This window comes from Microcebus murinus, chromosome 20, assembly GCF_040939455.1.
Source record: "Microcebus murinus isolate Inina chromosome 20, M.murinus_Inina_mat1.0, whole genome shotgun sequence".
NCBI lineage: Eukaryota > Metazoa > Chordata > Mammalia > Primates > Cheirogaleidae > Microcebus > Microcebus murinus.
The window spans coordinates 27,299,201-27,317,895 of NC_134123.1; the positions used below are offsets into that span (position 1 = coordinate 27,299,201).

The following is an 18,695-nucleotide window of genomic DNA, read 5'->3' on the forward strand; positions in this document are numbered from 1 at the left end:
GTGAGGATCTCTGATGTGGAAGGGGACATCTCTCCCTTGACAGACTTTAGGACTATGCTGGGGTCCTGCTCCTTTGATGTGGCCTCTGAGCAGACTTTGTCTTCTTATCTTCCTCCTGCTGCCTGTAAGTGATACAGAGCTATAGTTTGAATTTTTGATATTTGCTATTACTAAGGCCATTGGAGGGATTCTTCCTTAATTCATCTCAAAAAGACCACGGCGATTTTGGAAGATAAAAGTGTTAGGAGGAAATATCAGAATAAAGCATTTAGGGTCTGTGCGATCCTTGTTTTTACAGTTAAGTTCACAGGCAGATGTTACCACTGTGGACTGGACTCAGCTGTCTAGATTGGGGGTGGGCAAACGACGGTCCCTGGGCTAAATCTGACCCGCCGACTGATTTTGTAAGTACAATTTTATTGGAGCACAGCCACGCCCATTATTCCTATATTGTCTGTGACTGTTTGTATGTCATCAGCAGAGTTGAGTAATTATGGCAGAGGCCATATGGCTCAGAAAATCTCAAATATTTATTGTCTGGCCCTTTACAGAAAGTTTGCCAACTCCTTCGTTAGGTGACCTAGTCCCTTTCAAAGTGAGATTGCCCAACATTCTCTAAATTGACCATCTTTTAGATGAAATGTAGATAATTTGGATACTCAGGCCACAGGAAGGTTGCGGCCACACGTAGTATCTATTATAACTGTTGGAGACATCCCACCAATGTCCTGTACCTCTTGTTTCACTGGTGTTTCCATTTGTGTTTAGGGAGCTGTAAGGATTAGGATGTTGCTTCCTCAGAAACTAACACTCTTCTCTCCTTGACCTTTGTTTAACCAGCTTTCTGAACCTGAAGAACTTTGTAGATTGAAAGCTGTAGCTTGTGGACCCCTCTCTGTGGAGATCAACATCTCAGTGTCCAGGGGAAAGTCATCTCTTCACCCAAAGCTTCTACTAGCAGATCAAGAGGCCTGGAACCCCGCAGTCCTGAATGCAATAGAGACAAGGGAGGAGTTCATTTCTGTTCATTTCTGTTCTCCACATAGACTGAGCAGGAAGGGCCAGGTGTCTCATAGCTCACTGGAGCTAGCAGCTTGATGGCTCTGATTTGGCAAAAATGAATGGAAATGGCTTCAATGTGGTGTTTGTTACATGCAGTTGTTATTGTGAAGTTTCAGGAGGGAATTTTTTAGGTTAGGGAATTTCCCAGCATTAAAGGTACCATGGCTATTTTTCTAGACTTGACCTGTCAAAGGAGCTAATTTGGCTATGCATATAAACAATTTAGTTAAAAATGCTACCCCCTTGAATCTTCAGGCTGACATGTGCTTATCAAAGGCGAGAGCCTTCTAATGAGGGGTTAAATGAATGCCTACATGTGGGAGCACCTGCCCTGTGCATTGTCTCCTTACTGGAACATTTGTTGGAACTCATGCAGATTGTTGCCCTGAGCAGATGGGTTTATTATCATCATATTTAAAGAGTGACATTCAAGGTTTTGCCAAACATGAGTTTAAAAACTTTTCACAAGTATGAGCAAATTAGATATTTGCAGTTTAATGTTGGGTGGTAATGATAAAACTGTCTTTTTAATTTTTACTCTTAAACCAGTCACGGCTAAAATTTGATTTTTAAATTTCTTTTAGAGTTTGTTCAGGATAAAAGTTTCTTTCACCTTCTGAACCTTTATAACACTGGGCTGCATCAAATGTTGGGACTTTAAATCAAGAAAAGACTGGCCTAGTTTTGATTTTTGAGCTGGAGGACCCATTAAGAAGAACTGCTTTTTCCCTCCAAACATACAACAAATAGCCAAACTGGTATATGCCAGTAAAATGTATTTAGGACCGACACTTTAATTTTCTGTTGGTGTTTATGTTACAAAATCACCTCCCTAAGATTTATTACTGGGATCCATATATATGTACTCATATATTAAAATTTATATATTTTGAGGTATTAAAAGTACATGCACAAGGTATCAGTCAACCACCCTAAATTTGTTCTTGAAACAAAATGAAGGTATAATTTTCAGACAGAGAATCCCAAAATGTTGTTACAGTGTAATGTTGAAATTGGTTGTCTTAGCTTAGAGAGCCCACTTTTTAAAACTTGGGATTTTGTTCCTAAATCATGTGTTGAAATTACAGTGTGAAGTGTAGTTGCCATGTTCTTTTATCCTGCAAATCATCACTATGATGAATTCATATCTGGTGTAAATTCTAGCAGTTTTATAGTAATACAAGAAAATTACTTTTTCTTCTTGTCTAGAAGGGTATTCATTCTTAAGATTTTAAGTCCACACTTACCTATTATGGACTATACTATAATAGCTTCCTTTATACTTTTGGTTCTTTGTTTTCTTTTCCATACTGAAGTTTTACTAAATTTTGCTTTCAGGTCTAAACCATGCCATTGATTTTTCCCCCCAGTTATTCCAAAAGATCCCATAAATCTGAGGCCATAACAAACTTATATTTGGTCTTTTTCATAGGTACTGCGTACTCATATGAAATCACTAAACTTGAGATCTGAAATGCCTGATTGCAGTTTCCTTTCTGGCTGTTGACAAGACTTAAACTAGTGAGATCTTGGCATTTATCTTTTTAAGAACCTGGTGCTCATTAAGTAGAAGAAACAGTTCTGAAATAATCTAACCTTTTGGGAATTTAAACTCCCATTTTAAATTAAAAACATTTGTGACTATTGTCTTATGCTAAACTATACTCATATATTAAGTCAAATGATTTTGAAATTACTTTGTTCTGAGAAACTATGGAGCTTTTTGACAATATTAGAAAAAGTTCTTGAACAGCATTACATAATAATTGAGAATACCTTATGACTTAACCATTTTACATTGAAATATTGGACATTGAAGATACATGGAAATCACATGATTAAAGTATTTGAGAGGTAAAATCTAAGGGAAGAGATCAATTTAAAACATTCTTATGAACCTCCTCTCATAATTTGGTAATCCCATGTAAAAGACTTACAATGGGAGTGTGTGTGTATGTGTATATACATATATATTTAAAAAATTTTTTTATAACAGGTATACAGTAGTCCCCCTTTATCCATGCTTTTGCTTTCTGAGGTTTCAGTTACTCAAGGTCAACTGCCATCTGAAAGTATTACAGTATTTTGAGAGACCATATTCGTATAGCTTATAGCATATTATGATTATTTTATTAATCATAATTGATAAATTAAACTTTATCATAGGTATTACATATAGGAGAAAACATAGTATATATAGGGTTTGGTACTATTCATGTTTTCAGGTGTTCATTGGGGAGTCTTGAAATGTATCTCTTGAGGATAAGGAGGGACTACTGTATGCGTATACCTAATTAGAACTCAACTGAAACTTTTGTCACGTAAGGTCATCAGTTGAATTTCATACTCGCGTGTCAATTTAGATTTTAACTTTTTTATAGTGTCAGCATAACAAATGAGGGTCATATAAGCTGTTGTTCAATGGCAAAGTGGTTCAAAGTCATTTTAAAAATATTTTAAAACATTTCTAGTTGAGGTTTTGTACTGTTATGAAAGATTTGGAAATTTGAAAATTGTTTACCTTGAAATAATTTGATCTTTTCCTTTTTCATAATACAGTGACAGTAAGAATTGTAGTGGAAGAACGTGTTCTACATGTTTTCTGTAAATTAACCTAAAAGCAGAAATGTATTCATGTTATTTTACTTTTTGCCACTAGAGGGCTCTGTGGCCCTTTGATATAATTAAACAAAAGAGGTAGCATCTCAATATAGTTTTCTTTCTCTCGACCAGTCTTGCTTTCATTTTTGTTAAATAATGCCTTTTACTTTTCTAACATATCTTTTAGTCTTGGTCTTCCAGGTGATAGAGTTCAAACTGAAGACTGTTACTAGTGTCATGTTTGTTTCTTTTTCTTTCTCTCTCTCTCTTTCTTTTTTTTTTTGTATAAAATGCCAGGGCTGAAGAGATCCATTTAATAAAAAGGCCCATTGTATTCAGGGAGCAGCCTGTTCTGCCAAATTACACAAGGGCATGTGTTTTCATAACATTATTGGTTTTGAGTGTGCTGGCCTATCAATAATGTGATTTTTTTTTCCTAAGTGGAAATTGTAATATTTAAATATTAATGCCTCTGTTTAAGGTTCATTTAGAATGCCTATAATCTCCTTTGGCCCTGCCACCAGCCTTACCCAGTGTTATATAATTTATTGTAATTAGATTGTTTATTAATGATACATTCTTGTACTAGAAGAAAACGTGTCTTTCTGCGCTCTGTACGGTGTGTTTCTTAAATAAGAGAGGCCATATTAAACCACATACTTAATATGAAGCAGATAGTCAGTACTATGCACAATTTTTATTTTGGCTTTATAACTAAAGTACAAGGCAGCCCATTAATCGTGTACTTCAGCTGTCAAATTGAAATTTGGCCCAGAAAAGAATACACTTCGGCTTTATAACACTGCTTCTTTTCAAATTTTAAATGGGCACAAAGTGAATACACTATATTATATATATACTTTTATTTATGTTTTTTCTCAGCAACATTTTTCTCTTTTGAAAATGTAAGAGCCTGAAAACATAGTGAATATACTTGTAACATTGCAAAAGTGTTTCACCAGAGTAAAGATGTTTTGGACATTCATATACAAATGTGTTCATTGTTTATCAAATTGTTAAAACTAGATTGCTATTCTGGGAATTATTACAGAGTTTTATAATAAATGAGATGCTGACAGTTGAAACCTCCTTGACCGTTGCCTGTTTGGTGTGACACATCCTTTCCTGCACTTCTGTAGCATTTAACGTATAAGTGAACAGCGTTCAGATGTGAGTCCTCAGCCTTTTCCCAAATAACGTTTGGATCACCAGGAGGGCCTTCTTGCAGAGACCTTTTAAATTAAGGCACCGGGAGATTGATCAAAAAGCAAATTTCAATAGGCTATTTTTCTTGCCTAAATTTATTACCTCCCTTTGGCTTAATAAATAACAGTACATTTCATGAAGTGCTAGTCTTGATCTGCACAAACCTAACTGAATGGGGTACATATGAAGTGTTGAGTTGTGTGACATGGTTTGACTCTGATTGTTTCAACTCTTTGAGTTATTTGTTTACCAGGCTGTGCTGCTTGTTTTTGTTTGTTTTGGATGCTTCATGTCAGAAGCCATATTCAGATAGTGCTGTCTCTGAAAGCAAATCAAGGTTTCCTCACTAGACTCTAAGAGGAGATCTAGTGAGGAAAAGATGGTGTGCATGAATTGGAGAGCATGTGAGTGTGTGTGTGTGATGGGGGCAGGGAAGAAACTCATGCCATTGTCTTTGCTGTTCTCCCTAGGGATCGGATGAGTAGCAAGGTGAATGGAGCTAAGCCTTTTGTGTAAACAGATCGTTTCATATAAAGAGAAACAAAATCAGAAGCAAATTTCTTGTATGATTGAATGGAAACTGAAGTTAAGACTCATAAAATGCTTCCCATTTTCATCCATACCTCTAAAATATACTTCATTATTCCAGCTTAGTGTTTATTGATCATTTTAATATCTTATATAATATCTTGATAGCCTTTTAGAGTTTATGCCATATTTATTTCTCACCACAGTGTTTACAGCTATCTTAGAATTGTGTCATAACAAAAACACAGATAGGTGAGGTAACTGGGCAGAGATCACACAGCTCTTAAGTGGTGGATGCCTGCAGGACTAGGGCTAAAGGACTTCTGACTCCCTGCCTAGGACCCCTCCACTGTACTTGTCACTCCCCGGTTTGGAGGAATAATAATAGCACATAGTCCTGAATGAGCTCTTCCCAGGCAACTCATTCAGTTTGTTATCCCTGAGTCTGGACTCAACACATTAATTTCAGCAAATCTGTGAAGACTTGCTCTGTGCCAGGCCGAGTGCTGAGGGAGGCACCTGCAGGGAGGGCCCAGGTGGATTTGAGTTCTGAGTTGCACTTTGATCATGAGTCAGTACACTAGTGGTTTCTTTACCAAATTCCTCTTTGCTGTTATCATAAAACAGGAGTTGGGGAAGAATTCCAGACACTAGCATCTGTCAAGCTTGTATATATGCGGGGTATTAGGTTGGATGAACTTTATATGCCTTAATTTTTAAAAAAAAATATTGTTAATAAACATGTATTCCTTATGGAAAATCTAGAAAATGCAGTTAAGTAAAAATAAAAATGAATGGAGGTTAAAACAAATCACCCAAAATTCATACTGTTAATATTAAGCATATATGATTCTAAGCACTTTTTCCTCCTCCTCTTGTGATTTTTCTATTTATAGACTGTGAATATCTTTCTGTGCCGTTAAATAGTCCACACCTTAAATGGCTGCATTGTATTCCATTATATGGTTCCAATCATTCTCCCTGTGTGGCACATTTGGGTGGATTCCAGCTTTTTAATAGCTATGAAATGGAGATGAACATTTTGTAATTAAATGTTTGTAACCATCCGTGACTATTCTGTAGTTTTATTTTGTGGAAGTGAAATTGCTGAATCCAGGGATTTGTTTTTTAACCTTAACATCTCGATTCATTTTGTCCAGCCAGATCTTAGAAGATTGTACCAATTTGAGTGCCCATTTGCCAAGTACCCTTGCCAATCTTGGGAGTTAGAAGTTTTTAAAAAGTATTGCTTCAATTTGCACGTCTCTGTTTATTAGTAAGATTGATCATCTCTTCATATGTCTGGCCATTTGTGTTCTTTTTTCTTTTATGAATTGCCTTTTCATCTCATATGTATGACTATTGGATATGTATCGATTGCTAATTGATTGCTTGCTTCATGTGCTATAATTTAATTTTCAAAATGTCCCTTTCCCTTAGAAGTTAATTTATCTCAAAGTGTCTATTACTTTAAGTACATATTCAATCCTGTGATCAAGAGGAAATTCATAGAGAAAGAAGTTGGCCTAACTCCCCAGTTTGCTTGTCTAAAAACTTAAGAGCATACAGCTCATCTGTTAGACCAGTTACAACTCAAATCACAGGCCTTGGTACTTTGGTACCTGCATTTGAGATGGGAGCACCCCAGGAAACTTGAAGTTGGCTGGCTTACAAAGGTGGTTGGGTCCCAAGATAACACAATAGAAGAGATTTTATTATTTTGGTTTTTTAATTTCCCCTAGCTGTGAATGATAGTAACACCTCATCAGAGCTTTTCTATGCAGTCTCTCATTTGATGAGCCTGCTCCCACGTGGTGAAATTGTACCATTGCTGAAAATAGTTTTGCTGACAGTCGGGGCAAGCTTGATCGGTAGCGAGTTTCTATCTGGAAAGGTGCAGGAGAGGAATACTGACTCTCGAAGCAGACATGACCTAGTTTTGAAACCCGGGCTAACCACTTCCTATCTGAATTGGGCAAGTTATTTTACTTCCCTGAACTCTTGTTCCACATCTATGCAACATGAACAATACTCCTACTTTGCAAAGCTGTTAAAGATGGGAGAACTCCGCAGGGCCCAGGGAATTGTCTGCTCATCATTGCAGACACTTAATAATGTGTAGCCATTTCTGGAATGAGAGGTAGGGGGATCGAGTTACTACTGGAATTAGTTTGGTATTTTCCTAGCTTCCTGGTTTTTGGATCCTTAAAAGGCTACCATAATCTCCATGAGTTTGTCCTAAAATGACCTTTCTAAATAACTGTTTTAGGTATTGACTTGTCTTTGGTATGAAAGGAAACATTTTAGATATTTTTTGGTTGGAGGTCAGATAGTAGCTTCATCCAGAAAAAGAATCAAATGGAAGGAAAAAAAACCAGATAAGGTTATTTTTGTTACAGTCAAGGAGGAAAAAAGATATATTAAACTTGGGAAAAGGGAAGAAAGCTATTATACTTGAAAAGAGTGCAGCATGGTAACATCTTTATTACTGAGAGTTTGGCATTAGAGCAGTTGTTCACTTGAGTTTGTGATGATTTATAGGACTGCCTGATATATTAAGTGTAAATGTCCAACTTTGATGTTCCATTTACTTGATCACACCCAAGAAAGTATCAGTGTTTGAATATAATTTTAGTATCACTTAGGTATGGCAGTTTTATTGGAGACTACTGGGACATGGTAGGAAGAGAACTATACTATGAGACACATTGTCATTAACTTATGTGAACTGAGGCAGGTCACTTAACTATTTTGTTGAGCCTTACTGGAGTTCAAGACCAGCCTGAACAACATAGCAAGACCCTGTTTCCACAAAAATCAAATAAATTAATTAAAAAATGAATATAATGTTGCTTGCAGTTGCGAAGAAATAACAGCTATAGAAAAAAGAAAAGAGTAGTAAAGAGAGGATTAGGGCTGGAAGAAGGTGGAGGAAGAGAGTAATTTAATTCCTTAATGGATGGAATAAAATAAGAGTTCTTGATAATTTTTGTTAGCACGTGCTGAGAAGTTTCTGCGAGTATCTTCTTCAGGCTTTACAAAGGGAACCAGAGGTCAAGTAACAAGGTTGTGTTTTATGCAGTTGATTCAGGGGTTATGACTAGAAAATTTTAGCAGATGCTGTTTCATCCAGAGTTGACAGATTGTGACTTTAGCCAGATATTCAGAAGCAGAAACTCAATATAGTAAGAGACTCTTGGCAGAGGCAGAAACTTCTATGGGTTGTAGTTGTGCTGAGATTTCATAGGTGGAAATATTGTTGGTTTTGGGGCAATATGGTTTCTTCCTGGTTACCTTGAGCTTCACTTGTCTGAGTCCTCACCTCTGCCCACAGTGCAGAGCTAGTTCAAATGCAGATGGGGAATTCAATTGTGTACTGGGTTCTGTTTGCTTATATGACATCAGCTAAGTTGCTGGCTACATCTTGATTCTTGGAAACTGATTTCCTGGTAATCACACAAAGCAAAAGAATGAAAATAATCAATCTCTTTCCAATGGGAGACTGCGCTGTATCAGCCATCCGTGGCTGTAAGGAGGAACTCTCAAAACTTTTTGCATCTTTCAGGATAGTGTCTTCTGTGTGCCTTCATTTTGGTTTCCTGGTACAGTAAGGCAGCTGCGGCTTCTAAATTCAGCAGCTGGGTTTGAGAAGCTTCTATCAGCCGAGAAATTGTCAATGCATTCCAAATGGCATTAAAAAAATGCCATTACAACTTTATCTATTAGCGAAGGAAGTTTCCATCCTGAGTTCATGTACGGTTGCCAGATTGAGAGTTTGACAAGGTAGTGCTGTAACAGATCCATACGGGGAAACATCTCAGTCAGGGAGCGGAGTCAGATTTTTGGCAAGGGATACCATCCTTTCAGCTGAAAAGCTGACTTAAGAGCTGTCAGTCTGGGTACACGAGGGCCTTTTTCCTACCAAGTTTAGCAATTGCTGCTTGTGCGGTGTTTCTTTCTCATTGCCTGCTGACCTGCGGAGGGAAGGATTTAACAAGAAGAAGCTAGTTGTGTTTGTGTGCCATCATTGTGACATTCTTTGCGATACTCTTCGTCATTGCCTTACCAGAGTGTATTATGTGTGGATCTGTCACTTGCACGTCTCTTACATGTTTACATAATTATGGGGAAGGTGTGTACATGTCCTATTGCTGCTGTAATGGATCATCTCAAACTCAGTGGCTTAAAACAACACAAATTTATTCACTTACAGTTCTAGAGGCCAGAAGTCTGGAATCCGTTTCACTGGGCTAAATTTAAGGTGTCAGCAGGGCTGATTTCTTCTGGAGGCTCTTCGGGGGAAATCTGTCCCCTGGCCTTTTCCAAAGCTTCTAGTGGCTGCTGTATTCCTTGGCCTATGTCCTCCACTTTCACAGCGCGTCACTCCAATCTCTGCTTCTACCATCGTGTCACTTTCTCCTCTTGTGTAGTCAGGTCTCCCTTTGCCTCTCTCTTATAAGGAACCTTGTAGTTACATTTAGGCCCACTTAGATCACCTAGGATCATCTCCCCATCTCAGGATCCTTAATTTAATCTCATTTGCAAACTCCCTCTTCAGGGCATAGGACGCTAGTGTCTCTGAGCAGGGGACATTATTCAGCCTAGAGCAGAAGATGATAGATCATCTCCAAGAGCTATTTCAACTTTAGCATTAAAGACTTCTGCCCCCACTTTGCTTCTTTCCTACCTAAATGGTCCTTCAGGCTGGGTGATTTTGTCTAGAAAACTTCTGGTTTACTGTGTCTCCATGTTTGGAGATTTGGGAGCAGTTCCCCAATGCTTCAGTGCTAATCACTTTGGGTTTGTCTGAAGCAGCATGGTCTGTAAATATCTGAAACTTTTGCTGTCCTGCCTGCTGCTGAGTAACTTGGGGTCACATGACAGTGATTGAGGGAGGTGGATATTTTCACACTTGCTCAGTTCTGCAGGCCAAGGCTATTTGGCCAAGAGTAGAGCTTCCCAGTTGGCCTTCGGGACAGAGATGAGAACTGGTGGCCTGTAGCCTGGATCTGGCCCTCAGATGTTTCATATGGTCCACTAAAAAATGGCCTATAATAGGGTTTTCTCTCTGTTATTTTACTGGATTACTTGCCAACATGTTAAAATCAGGATATTTTACTTAAATCTGTATTTCTGACGATCTTGAAAAATCAGAATAACTGTCATGGACCGAATGCGTATGTCCCCGCAAAATTTATATGTTGAAACCCTATTCCTAATGTGATGATATTTGGATGTGGGTTTTGGAGGTGATTCGATCATGAGGGTGGAGCCCTCATGAATAGGATTAGTGCCTTTATAAGAAGAGGCCAGAGAGCTAATTCTCTTTCTGAGGACACAGTGACAAGGTAGCCATCTGTGAACCAGGGAGCCAGCCCTCCCCAAGAACCCTACCATGGTGACACCCTGACCTTGGACTTCCAGCCTCCAGAACTGTGAGGAATAAATGTCTGCTGTTTAAGCCACCTAGTCTCTGGTATTCTGTTATTGCGGCCCGAAAGGACTACGGCACCTGGCGACGCTGGGTCCCCCTGTCCACCAAGCGGTGTAATTGTACTGGGGGTCACCAGAGATGCTCCCAATAAGCAAATCCTCTGCAGTGAGACATAGGCTATTTTCCACGAGCATTTTACCTGCCTGGTTCCTTGCAGAGACTTGAGTTTAGAACTCTGGTTTAGGGTCTGCAGGGAAGGCTTGTGTGAAGGGATTGGGCTGGTTGGCTCATAGGCACAGACACACCCTTTATTCAGTCTTCTCTATAGTCAACAAACATTTATGAACTACTGAGTACTGGGTGCTAGGTCATCAGTGTAGAACCAGACACACTCTCTTCTCTGTGGAGGTACAAAACAAAATACAGTTTTTTTGCATCACTGAATGACAGGGATGGATTCTGAGAAATGTGAGGTAATTTCGTTGTGTGAACATTGTAGAGTGTATTTTACGCAAACCTAGATGGGGTAGCCTACTACATACCTGGGCTACAGAACTGTACAGCATGTTACCATACTGAATACTGTAGGCAGTTGTACACAGTGGTTAGTATTTGTGTATCTAAATGTGTCTAAACACAGAAAAGGTACAGTGAAAATGTGGTATTATAAACTTATGGGACCACTGTTATGTACGCAGTCATTGCTGACCAGGACGTCGTTATGTGGTATGTGATTATGTTAGCAGCTTGATCTTTGTGCTTCTAGAGAACATTCAAATCGATTTGCTTTGTAGTCTCATGCACGGCTTTTTTTTTTAACCACACATTTCCCTGCATACGTGTAAGCCTCTGGGTAGTTTCTAATTTCTGTATTTTTCTATTTGTATTTAAAAGTACAGGATACTAAAGCCCTTTTTTCACACTTGAAGAGGCATTTGAAGTTGAGTCACCGAATACATTCTCATAAGTGAAAAAGAACTTTTGCTGTCTCGACTGATACTTTTTCAGACTATTACTCTCTGATTTTTTGGCAGCTTTATTTCCACTGATGCGTATTCTGAGTAATCATAAAGGAAAGCAAAGCCTACAGTAGGTGCAGGGTGCGTGCAGAGTCACCATCGGATTGAATGATGTATGGATCTGTGGTTGAGTGTCATTGCTTATTATGTAATTTCTATTAATCACACAGTTCCATTGCTTGTGTGGTGTTCATAAGCATGTGGCCATATGATGATTTTTTTAAAAGGTCATCTGGTATCTTGATGTTCACACTTACAGCCTGAGCAGTTATGTACTCTTCAGATGCTATATGAGAAAAACGAGTAGCTAGTTTGAGTGGAAGCCCTACTCATTTTATTTTATGGACAGATTTCTTTTACTGTTCTTGTCGGGTTTCCTTGAGTTAGCTTCTCTGCTTTGCTTCCATCACGACTTAGCCCTGTAGCTCTGGGCTCTTTGTTTCTCACATGGCTGATGGTATAGCTGAGCTCGGCTAATGCTGATTATTAATTTGACAATGTATACCAGGGAGGTTTTATAATTGCCATAATTCTTCATTGCTGCATTCCATTCCCAGATCCTCAAATGGTGTGGCAGCTGCAAAGCACGGTGTTTGAACACGATATAGAGAATCATAGCTTAAACTTGTGATTTTTATATGCTGTCAGGGCTGCAGGGGAAGTGGTCATGTTTCTGGATCATATTTGGATCTACAAATCCCAATTAAACTTTTTATTACTTATTATGTAAAATGAAAAAGTTAGCTAAATCAGGATCGTACAGTCAGTCTTGAGGGAGTGACTTCTAGATTTCGTGTTTCAGTTATTATAAAGCTGTGGTGTTTGGATTGAAGAGTTTAATAGTGTTTCACTTTTCAAAGGATACTTTAAAAAAAAAAAAACCTCTAAATACCATGTGTTCTATTTAAACTATCCAAAGTGAAGTACCTGAAAGTAAAATAATTTCAAATTAACCCCTGAGGAACAAACGCTGATGGTTTTCAATGAATAGAAAGATCAAACTACTGAAGCTTCCAGACTGCATGTCATACCTAGGAGGCTAATCATCGAGAAGCTAGCTCACAAAAACAAGCAAGGGATGTACTTGCAAGGCTGAGCTGAGCTTGCAAGGGAAAAAAAATTACAGAGTTGTCACATTTAGAAATAAGTGATTCTGAATTTATAGTCAATGGACTGTAAATTCCTTCCATCTTCCTAACAGATATTGTGCCTCTTGCATTAGTATTGTCCTTAATATGTGTTTTCTTAAATGTTTCTTGACTGTTTCCTTTAAGAATTATTTCTTTGTATTACGTGGCTCTGTATGTGTGCGTGTGTACGTGCGTGTGTGTGTGTGTGTGTGTGTGTGTGTGTGTATGTGTGTTCATGTTGGTGGGGCAAACTTGTGATGGATCAGAAATGGCAAACATTGTTAATGTTGACTTTACTATTTGCTCAAATATTAGTATTGGATTTCAGAGTCAACATGCTAGCAGGGTGGCTTTATTGTAAGCCTTGTGATAGAAAGCTATCTGCTATTATTGGTGCCATTTCTGGATAGCTATCAGAAATCTTTATTTAGAAATGTAACCTTATTTTTAATGCTGGACATCACAGTAAACAATAGTATGGACCTTGCAAAGACTATTTTCTGTGCACATGATACTTCAGAATGCCTGATGACTTTTACCTATTCTGTAAGTTTTTTGGGAACCGTTAAATCCCTCTTTCCTTTGTTTCCTTTACCTTCTTTTTTAATCATGTCAGTTGGTATAAGATTTTTCTTTTTTTTGCTTCTCTTATTCAGAGAACATCTCTAGCTTATGTCTTCATTCTCTGTTTAGTCTCATATTTTACTTTAATTTTTGTACATCAAGTATCTGTCATTATGGTATTAAGCTCTTGGAAAAATTAGGCAGTTGCTAACTTCTTGAGAAAATAAAGTGTTCCACTGTTGTAATGTTTTGCTTAGGTAGAGTTAAAAATTCACGTTATTTGGCTAACATTGTGATCATTTAGGTGCTATTTGTAATTAATAGCAGGGAATATTGTCCCTGTTGGGTTAAGAGTATAACTTTGGTTTTAGAAAGCTTGATCATGTTTTCCTTCGTGTTAGATGAGACAAGAGCCAGGAGAGTCTGCCGATATTAATAATATTGTCATATGGTAAACTCACTGTGAAGTATGCAAGAGAGAAAATCCAGAAGAAAGCCTTAAACTGAAGCAAGAGGAAGATTTTGGTGACAAACAGTGCTGATGGCACAGTGAGAATGGGAGAAGGCAGAAGTGATGCACAAATAGAAAGGATGTCACCTGTACATTGAAAAATCCAAATGCTGTAACAGTATAGACCCTGCTGTATAGACAAACCTGGCTCCCACTGTACTCTGTAAATGAAGACGGGGCCTTGCTCAGAAATAGAGGATGCAGACTCTACCCTCGGGCTTCCCCTCCTGGGATGCAAAGAAAACTCTCCCACATGTAACAACTCGAGAATAGTTATTTACCTAACAGAGTGTTCTCAAGTACAGGCCAGTGTTTGACACGTGCAACATACCTTTTAATGTTTCATTCAGAGCGTGACACTAGCCAGCTCCACTGTTGTTTACCAAGTGTAGGGGATGATGTCTTTCTGAGAAGGCGATGCTTTAGTTTCCTTGAACATCTGTAATAATGTTTGAGTTTCCTTTTAGAAGCAGAAAACAGGGAAGTGCAGCAGCCAAAATTTGAATTTTCAACTCTATAGTCGCTCAAGTTATATTATCCCAGTAAATTAAATTTTGTTAATGTTCAGATATTGGAAGTCAACTTTATTTTCTGTACATTTAATCATACCAGAGTCTTCTATCCTGTGAACTTAGATTCCTTCTTCCATCCATGACATTTATCTAAATCATGCTTTCTTTCTACTAAATTTTTCAATTACCATTAGGCTAAAAGAATAATTGGACTGAAAATATTACTGGAACAAAAAAAACCCCACTTCCATGAAAACTGACCCAAAAAGATAGTATTAAGGAAAATGATATTTATGGGCATGTCTGTTTGATTCCCTTTTTATTTGATGTGAATTATTTTGGGAGTTAAACACATAAGCACATGTGCATTTATGTGACTTTTGAGGTGTCTAGAATATTCACCTTTGTAACTGGAATTTATTCAGCATGCAAATTGGGTGGTTGATTGTTTTATAGATGCCTGGTGTTGAATGATGGGTAGGTGTGATAACTATATATAAAATTATATTAAAGTCCAAGAGGTACTTTTATGAGGCAGGCTGGAAATGGCATCCGATTTTCTTATGGCTTTTTCATGTCCATTTTGATGAATCTATTTATTACTTCTATAATGAGTAGTACACATGGTTGGTTAGCCAAGTTATTGAACTTTATCAACCTTGGCTGAAATTCACAATGCGTGCCAAACTTCTTGTAACATGTAAGAAATTACATCTGGGCTAAAAGGTTCAATAATGATTACTCTAATAATGGAATCTTTTACAAAGCAAGGGATTTCATGATATGCCTCTGCTTTTTAAAAATTATTGTGATACAATGAAACAAGGAATAACACATAGCTGGAAAAAGGTATTCACTTGTGGCATAGATTCAAATTTATAATAGGCTTATTTGACTCTCAGAGCAGAGTGAGCAAAGGATGCTATTTCCTGAGTGTAAACTTTGGTGTTTATTGTCTATCTTTAGCCCTCACTAGATCTAGCCTTAATCATGTGGCTTGTGAGCCCTTTTGGGTCTAGAGGACAAAACCTAACAATGTGCATTTCTATCCATCCATGGCTTCTAAGCTAATCTGAAATGTGTAGCAACACTATTCCTAAATTATAGAGCCATGAGGAATGCAGAGATTTTTATTCCTGCTAGAGAAATACGAGCACAGATTGATCTGTTAACCCATAAAGAGGTGTTGGGGTTTGGAGAGGCCTAGGAAGTAACACAATTTCCCCTTCCTGAGTTTACTTCCTAACTGAGCAAAACGGCCAACTCTGAAGCAAATGGGAGACTAAACTGTCTTCTCAATCACCTGTGAAGCTGATACTGGAGAATATGGCTTATAGCTATGGGCTCATGGGCTTTCTAATCCTGAATGCTAGAATTAGGGTGGTGGGTCAGTGCTGCATCAGGGCAGACCTCTCCAGAGGCATGCGCAAGACAGTGGAGTAGAGCAGGGTGTGTGCTCTCGGTAAGAGGAGAGGAAAGGCAGGGCTGTGCCTGCCTGGTTCTCAGGCCTAGAATTACAATAAGTGACGTCACCCTCTGTGGGTAGGAATAAGTGAGTAGCAGAGAGCAGTCAGGGAAGTTAAGCAAGTGAAGATCCCTTCACCCAGAAAGACACATCTGAAATGGGCAAGATGCCTTTTCCCTTCACGCAACCAATGAGAAACTAGAGTGGTTAACAGTATGAAGTCTTGGGGAAATAAGACTGCAGCATAGATGTGTGTCTGCTACCTAGTTTTCTTTTAGATTGCAAGTCCTTATTCTTTGATGACTAGCCATACTTTTTTGACTTCTATACTTTCCACCTTGCTAACAATGGGGCCTTGGACTATATTCTTAACCCCTGAGTCTCAGTTTCCTCATCTGTAAAATGGGTATCATGACACCGACCTCACAGAGTTGTGAGAATTCAGTGAAATGAGATGAAAACATCTAGCATGGTGTCTGACCATTTGTCTCTGTTCACCAAGAATTTTCATATTTGCTGTTTTGTATCCTGGGCAAAGTTTTTAGTTTTCGTAACTTTTTATTGTGGATAATTTCATATAACATATGCCAACACAGAGGGAATTCGTTTTTCTTAGGAGGTAAAAAGGAACTGGGTTAAGATGTACTCTTGTATGAAATAGGGAAGAAAGTTCACTTGAGGTTTAGATTCATGCCAATCTGCTCAGGGACAGCTCTGCAGTTGTCATGGTCTCTGTTCCACTTTGAGAGTTTGATATATATTGGCTTGTTTTATTTCACTGCTGTTTAGTGTACAAAATTGCCAAGTGGGTAGGAAAAGGAATTTTTGCAAAGCTGTGGTTCTGTGTGTTCTGCTTGTGCAATATCTTCCCTTTTAACGGAATAGACAGACTAAAGCAGGTCTGTCTTTTCTCATATCTATTTGGATCTAGTTCGTATCCATAATGTGTGAACATCATGAACAGCACATGAGAAAGTGAAAACACAGAGTAGGTGAGCCAGCCATCATTACAAGGAGAGGGAGAATAGCTTAAGGGAAATGGGAGTTCCTTTGAACACTTTGGCTTTCGAATGGTTGTAGTGAGGGAAGTTGTCAGCATGTCTTGGCCAGCTGTCTGAATATCTTGCTCCATCATCTTCAGGAAAGCTGATGGTAGGGCTGTGGGACAACTGTAGTATATCACACCACACTGCCCGTCCCTCTGATAACCCTGCAAGAGCCAGCCCAGTTTTGCTGACACCACAGTATGGCTTTCAACTATTGTGTCTTCAATGAATGATTTCTTTGTAATTTTGTTAAATTTACTTCTCATATCTTGATATGAGAATAGCCATGCTATTCTACTTGCCAGTGGACATTTAAAACATGCAACTAATTTGTTTTGTTTTATAATGCTTCATTAGAACTCAGTTCAGCAGTCAGGATGTGCCCGTGATATGGTTAGCTCAGAATAAGGATGTGAAAACCAAAGGGAGAAGGGGATAGGACTGGATCTGGCACTTCCTTTTCGGGGGGGTTCCAAGCGCAAATTCATTACAGGTGTTGGTTTTCCTACCTGTGACGTGGGAGAACACAGAAATTTGAAGGATAAATATATGTATCTGGATTTAATTAAACTTTTCCAAGAAGTAAAGATGTGTTAAGAATCCATATCTCTTGATAGAGTATTTCAAAAAGTTGTTTACTTTTTCTTCCTGCATGATAATAAAATACATTTGGGACAGCCCACCCTGAGAAGTCAGCAGGCGTCTGCCCGACTTCAGTAGCAATCACCCAACTGCCTAGACCCTAATCAAGCTTTCAAGAACCATGTGCTCCACGCGGCAGGAGACAAGGAGAGAAGTGCTTAATGTGCCACTCCGCTGATGTGAAAGGGGTGCAAATGTTGAAAATGGGCCTTCTGAATTGCAGTCTTCATTTGGCTTCTCTGCTACCTGCATGTAGCTGCTCAAAGGGGTTTCCACCATGCAACTGTTTCCTGCAACTCTTAGCATTTACAACAATAAGGCCTCCGATGTAGACAACCTGTTTATACCTTTGGTTGGTTGAAACCTTCATGGTTTGTTGTAAAGAAAGATAAGCAGTCCCACTGATCAGACCACATCTAGAATATTGTGTTCATTTAGGGATGGGGAGTGGACAAGCTAAAGAACGGCAAAGTCACCAAATCATGTTCTAGCAGCACCCGTTAAAGGAAGAGGGAATGATTAGTTAACTGGTAAAAGAAAAGATTTACATCAATTTAGTTCTTGTGATAGCTTAGCTATCTAGAAGACAGAACAACTTGGCTTACTTCAAAGGGCAGAGAACCAGTACCAGTGGACATAATTCTGCAAGGAGGCAGCATTCAACCAATTAGAATTATTATGGGGTGGGGTTACTTTCCTCATGATTCACGTTGTATAAAAACTAAATAGTTTTCCATAGTGAAATATTTTAGGCTTTTAGCTTAGCTTAGGTTCCGCTAAAAGCAGAACCTGCAAATGAGACATACTTGTAGATAATTTGGGATGTGATTTCACAGACAATGAGTGAGGGATGAGAGAATCAAGGAAGGAGGGAGAGGCACAATGCAAGGGTGTGTTTTTGAGTTGGCGTCAGTGTCATGGACAACTAGGGCTCAACTCTGTGGGACTTTCTGAGTAGCTTTGTGAAGTGCATCT

The 18,695-nt window shown here is 38.5% G+C and overlaps 1 protein-coding gene across 2 annotated transcripts in view; it reads left to right on the forward strand.

Moving 5' to 3' along the window:
• WWOX (WW domain containing oxidoreductase) overlaps window positions 1-18,695 on the forward strand; it is a 915,638-nt gene that overhangs the window by 13,666 nt on the left and 883,277 nt on the right. The window lies entirely within an intron of this gene.